We start from the raw sequence: 6000 nt of genomic DNA, 5'->3' as shown, positions 1-6000 counted from the left end.
TACAAATGCAAACTGCCTTGCCTTTCTTGATAAGGCAACCCTGTTATCCCAGGAATCAGCTCACCCCAACCCACACTTTGTTCCATTTTGCTGGGAGACCCCAGCTTAACCCTGCCCCCCTCTCCTCCTCATCCTCAGACTAACCTGTCCCCTGCTGTCAGCAGGATATTGTCTTCACAGAACCCTTGTACTGTCCTTGGTCATCCAAAGTGCAGTGCACAGCTTGTCACCAATGTACTGGGGTATCCTGAGGTCCAGTTTTAGTTGAAGCTCAGGCTTCCAGGCTCCATGTTACAAGTTGCCAATGAAGAGATAGACTCAGAAGTCCAATCCAATCCTTTGCTCTTAGTTTTATTCTGATTGGTTGGCATTGACTAGTGTGACTTCTGCAACTTAAATAAAGGCATTAGTCACCTCCTTCTGCAAATCAACAACTTTAGATCTATATCATCTATCACTTCCATGATATCTGTAAATGGGAAGAAGTGTCACATTCAGTAGCAAACCACAGCCCCAGTACTCAGTGACAGCACTCAGAGCCTGTCCAGGAAGAAAAACTTTGCCCCGCTGTTTCCATCAAACAATTTCTGCTTATAAACTGGACACTAACAGGCTCCAAGCTCACACTCCAACTGGACTCTTACCTTCCTGCCCTGGGTTTAATTGGTTTGGACAGTCTGGGCTTTCCACAGACTCTCTAACATTATTTCCTCTACTGCTGGTGATAAATGAAGGGTAAAAGGAATATCGCATGGATGCTGGAAAATCTTTAATATAAACCAAAAGTGCTAGAAACACTCAGCAAGTCAGGCAGCATCTGTGGAAAGAGAAATAGAGTTAATGTTTCATCAGACTTGTTATAGTTAAATTAACATTTAAGATGCAGAAAACACAGGGAGGGATGAAGGGACTGCTGACGTGGGGTTTCAACCTGAAACATTGACAAGACCCACACTCAACGTTTTAGGAACAGCTTCTTCCCCTCTGCCATCAGGTTTCTGAACCCATGAACCCAACCTAGTTATTCCTCTTTTACACTATATTTATTTTTGTAAATTATAGTAATTTTTGTGTCTTTGCACTGTACTGCTGCTGCAAAACAACACATTTCATGACAGAAGTCACCCCCAGTGATGTTGCTCGACCCAGAGTTCCTCCAGCAGATTGTTTGCTGCTTTACAATCTGGGATTTAGGGGTGGCGGGAAACAAAAATCAAGTCAGATTTGAAAACTACCAGATTGCTGTCTGGTTCCTATTAACAGAAGGAGAGACCTGCTGCCATCCTTACGTGCTCCGTAAGCCCTGTAAGTATTTTGCCCCATTCAGTGAGACCACACCTCAGTATTCCGCAGAGTATCGCAGTCTGCAGACTCTACTCATTGGATAAACTTACCCATCCTGGGAATCATCCTGATAATTTGGGGAAGGCAGGGAGAGAATACAGGCAGTTGGAGCCTAATAACAGCGAACCAATAGGAAAGAGTTTGATGGGATAAACAGAAAGTGTTCCCCCACCTAAGTGGAAACAATTACTAGAGACGAAAAACACGATGATGCTGGAGGAACTCAGCAGGCCAGGCAGCACCTGTGGAGAAAAGCAGGCGGTCAACGTCTTGGGTCAGAACCCTTCCTCAGGTCCTGAAGAAGGGTCCTGACCTGAAACGTTGACCACCTGCTTTTCTCCACGGATGCTGCCTGGCCTGCTGAGTTCCTCCAGCATCGTCGTGTTTTTCATCTAGGTTCCAGCATCTGCAGTCCTTTGTTCCTCTACAATAAGAGAATCTCTGATAAATCAAAGGAATGTTGGTGATTTTTTTTTATATTTATATATATAAAATCAGAATTATTATGACTGACTTACATGACGTAAAATTTGTTGTTTTAGAACTCACCGCCACAAGCAAGTAGAGGAAGCAAGTAGGAATGATGAATTTAAAAAGAGGAAGTTGAACAAGGTAAAAAGAGACAGAAGCTGTACTCACATTAAAATGAATGGAACAGGGAGGCTGGTGTCCAGTGTACCCCATGTCCAAGCCTTCTGAGAGATTTAATAAAGAAACATTAAAAAAGAAAAACCAAAAGACTAATTCTGGGTGTTTACAAAAAAAACACACACACAGATCCCAACACAACTTTAAATCAACTGGTTTATAATTCAGTGAAGTTTTACTCTGACTCCAATCTGTACAAGTAATTTTTTTATGCCAGTAGTTTCAAGAATAGAAATTCCATACAAATACACAATACAATAATCAACCGCCTTTGTTCAACATTTACAAAACATGGGTTGAAACATTTACACTCGACTCCCCCTGACATTAGCACTGATTGTTCCATGGTCCTGTATATACTGAGAAAGAACATACATGCGTATTAACAGAGTATGTACAAGATACAGTAGACTGGACAGCTACCATCCGTCTGCATTGGTTTTGCAACAATCACAAAATATATCTCCATTTAACAGGCAAGGCCATTCTTAAACGGGTACAGCTTTTTGTTTTGAGGCTTGACCGGGACTAATTTTCACACTAGAAAAAAGGTCAACCAGTCACACAAACACTGAACAGTATTTTGTAGCAGAACTTGTCCTTTGATCTGGGTTACGGATTTCTTGCCTGGATTGGTGGAACAATGTCCTCCTTGGCAGTGCTGGTGGACTCACTGCAGCATCTACCACAGCTCCCCCTGTACTATGTCTCAGTACAAAACCCAACGCCCACCTAATGCATCAACCAACTGGTACCCAAACAGCTTGGCGAGGATGCGTTGGAGGTGCTTTCCCATTCCAACTCAGTGTGGGCTATGGAAAAAAACTTCTATATGCTACAAGTAGGATTCTAGGACAGAGCAGGGTGCTCGAGGGACCTTTGCGCTGCTTCTAACCAGAAGGCACAGATTTAAGATAACTGACAAATGGACCACAGGGGTAACTTTTAGTAACAGTAGTACAGGTAACCCCTGTGCAATGCCCATTTGGGTAACGAAAATTTGCCCTTGCACAATTCACTACCCAGGAATTTATGAAACGAAATAAAATTTTCCCTCTCGGAATTTGAGAAAGAAAAAAAAACAAAAATTATTTTTCTACCCCCACCCAACTCGAGTCACCTGTGCGTGTGTCAAGAAACCCGATAGTGTTACAGAAAATTGCGATATGGACCATTTGCCGGGAGTATAACCCCCACCCCCATCACACAGGGGAGGGGGTTGCCTGTAAATAATTGTCTTGGTGTTTATGCAGTTTGATGATCTGAAATTCCAGTCGACTAGTCTGTGTGCAAGAATCTCACTGAATCGCTGGTTACTGGAAGCAGCTTTCAGTGTGTGGATGAGAGGTTGGCACAGTGCGGTGAATTCCCAGGAATACAGAGAGGCTTATACTCTGTTACAGGAGCAGGTGTTGGAGGCGATTTAAATGTGCTGATTGGTGGAACATTGGTAGGTTAATCTTTAATCCCTGGAGAGCACAGCAGAGTCCTGGAGACCTGGCAAGCAGTCGTTCTTGTCGCTGACCTTCCGTGGGACACATGCCCACTGACAGGATGTCCTGGGTCACAGATCTACACCACTCAAACTCTTGGGTGCAGCTTGGAAGCTATTGATCAATGATTTAACCATAGAGCTTCACTGTGAAACAAGGTTGAAGTCACAAGGGTTAGAAGCCTCTTACAGGCTGACTGAAAGGGTTAAACTTGGTTCCACAATGAGCTGAGATTTTTGCTGGTTCCACCCCTTTACAGAATCAACCCTGGGGAAGAAATAGTGTCTTTCCTGACATCAAAAAAAAAAGTCCCTCCTCCCAGTATTTCCCCCAGGAGCAGGGCGCTGCATTACTTGAGGGAACAGTCTTCAATTCCAGTCGACTCCAGGGCAATTCAGGAAGAGTGGGAGCCCCCAACAGCCTGGAAAAGCTGCAGAGTTGGTGACCTATGGAAACAGAGTGCGACAGCTGGACTTCCAGAGCAGGGGATCACCGTGTCTTACAATGAGGAGTCAAGTGCTTGGGAATGAGATGATGAGAAATTTCTTCACTCAAAGGTTTGAAAGTCTTGGGAATCCTCTACACGATCAGTTTGAACTAAAATGGAGTCTGCCTTCTTTCTTGTTCTAATTGTGTTCTTCTTGTAAAAATTGTTTAATTTATGTTTTTTTCTTGTGAACGCTGCTTATCTGATGCTATGTGCCTGTGATGCTGCTGCAAGTAAGTTTTTCATTGCATCTGTGCACACATGTACTTAAACTCAACTTTGACCCTGTAGGGTTGTAAGTGCTCAGTCATTGGATATATTCAAGACTAATATCAATAAGACTCTATAACAGAGGTCTAGAAATTCTTCAGTGCCTGCAAAGGCTAAAAACTGGCTGTGCAGAGCACGTCAACAAATCAATAACTGCCACTGCACACGAAGGTCCTGGTGTTTCATGTCATTAGAATCAGCCTGATCCAATTAATGCACACACATGCATACTGTACAACAGGTAGGCCATGGGTCCAGTTAGTTGGGGAGTGGAGGAGGAGGTTGGGGGTCCACACAGTATAAATTTGATGCCAGTTTTTCATGGTTCAAGCAAGACCACTCCAAAAAAAAAAATGAGCACCTTGTAGTCACACTGACCAACTGGGGGATTTTCCAAAAGGTTGCTGGAATTCTACAAAATCAGTTGGATCTGATCTAGCGACCCAGAGTATGCCAGTGCCGGGGGTGGGGGGAAAAGAGGAGGGAGGAAGTAAGCCAGTTTGCTGGTACACTGTGCACTCACTGCCACTGGGGTTACTAACACTCCAGTAATGTCCTGGAATCTCCTGGGAGTAATGTCCAGGGCCCTCTGAACAACACTCTGGTGAAAAGCTATGGGGCTCAAAAATCTCAAAACAGATTTATTTCCTTTTTTTGAACACTTCCTCAAACAGAAGATTGTAATGACTAGTCAAACAACTGTTTTAATTGCATCAGAAATAATCCAATTGCACAAGTCTTATTCTCTGATTAGTTGGCCATTGAGAGGATGGATGTGCCAAGTGACCAATAGCAAGGTGAAGGAGGCGGGGCAGCTGAAAGGTCACATGAAGAAACCTCAATGAATACATTCAACCAGGGAATTCAGGAATTCTACCCCAACCCTCCTCACACCAATGGCTGTGGGTCCAGAGGACACTGGGCACCCAGAAAACCAGGAGCAAAACACGAGGGCAAGTCACTGCACACACTGTGGCTTGGTGCTGCACTCTGCTGTGGGAAGAGTTTGCTTGCATTTACCCTCAGCTTCTGTGGAATATGACACAGGGAGAACCTCCTGCAGCAATACTGAAATCCAGCCAGATAAAGGAGTTACTTATAAATGATTTCTTTAAATTACCAAGTTAAATAGCCTGCAAATATAACCAGTAGTTTAATCCATGAATTAACAAAACAAAAACATTGTGCAATATAACCCTTCCAGGCATTCATTCCAAATCAGGAATCTCAGCATTGAGAATGTCTCTGAAAGAGGGAGAACACTGTCTGTCTCTCTCTCTCTCTCCTTCCAGTATAAAGCTGTTAGTTACCAACACCAGTCTTTCTTGGTAGAAAGTGCAAATCCATCATCAAACGTTTGATTGTCCTGTTCCATCTTCACCATCCAGGGAGGAATTCGGTCATACTCCAGCCCCTGTTCCACACCACCAACCCCTTGCACCACCTTTACGATGGGTCTATATTAGCATCGGGAATAAGGAGCATTTCCGGGAAATCGATGAGCCCCCTCAGTCCTGGCGTAGTAGTCCCGTCAGACTTTGCTGTGCCCACTGCCCACAGTAATGATCCAACCTGTTACGAAGCAGAGAGGCAGGGTGAGCCCTTTGTTCCCCATCTCAGTTCAAACACATCTTAAAACGACGAGCAGGTTACACACAGACCTCCGCGCTCCACAGAGGTTTCCGCAGAGAAACCCCCTCTTCAGAGAGGAGCAGAGTTTAATATAAATTGGAGCAAATCAGTTAAAGAATGCAAGAA

General features: G+C 44.0%; 1 protein-coding gene across 2 annotated transcripts in view; it reads right to left on the bottom strand.

Moving 5' to 3' along the window:
- Positions 1-2130: 2130 nt before the first annotated feature.
- The window catches only part of socs7 (suppressor of cytokine signaling 7), a 65660-nt gene continuing 61790 nt past the window's right edge, over positions 2131-6000 (bottom strand). For both annotated transcript variants that reach the window (XM_052038734.1, XM_052038735.1), the window contains one exon: positions 2131-5814. The gene's annotated coding sequence lies outside the window, so the exon portion shown is untranslated. The remainder of the gene's footprint in view (positions 5815-6000) is intronic.

This window comes from Pristis pectinata, chromosome 25, assembly GCF_009764475.1.
Source record: "Pristis pectinata isolate sPriPec2 chromosome 25, sPriPec2.1.pri, whole genome shotgun sequence".
Taxonomy (NCBI): Eukaryota; Metazoa; Chordata; class Chondrichthyes; order Rhinopristiformes; family Pristidae; genus Pristis; species Pristis pectinata.
The sequence above is the reverse complement of the archived record's forward strand: the minus strand, read 5'-3'. Positions and strand labels throughout refer to the sequence as shown.